The following is a 394-nucleotide window of genomic DNA, read 5'->3' on the forward strand; positions in this document are numbered from 1 at the left end:
TCCATCACTCAGTTGTTCATCTTTAGACCAACCTTAATTACCCTTATTTTGACATAGGCAAGAAGGCAATAATAATTAAAAAGGATGGAATGATACCTAACAATGCTTCCCTGTCCTCTATGCTGTATTTAACTGTCTGAATAATTACTGTTGTTTTCTTGCTATCTATTGTACAGTGCATTAAGAAAGTCAGATTTCCAAGAATGGCAATTTGAAATCCGTTGCTGCGCATTGTAACTTGTTAATATAATACGGAGAGCAGCCCAAGTTTAGACGTGCAAGGAATGGCAACTTGGTTTCTTTGAATGCGTGTCTGAAGGCAGGTTGCAAGGTTGAAAAGGTTGTGACGTCTTGGATGGGAGGGGAGGTAGGGTTTTTTCAGGGGATGGGCTTT

The sequence above is a fragment of the Penaeus monodon genome, chromosome 25, assembly GCF_015228065.2.
Source record: "Penaeus monodon isolate SGIC_2016 chromosome 25, NSTDA_Pmon_1, whole genome shotgun sequence".
Lineage (NCBI taxonomy): Eukaryota > Metazoa > Arthropoda > Malacostraca > Decapoda > Penaeidae > Penaeus > Penaeus monodon.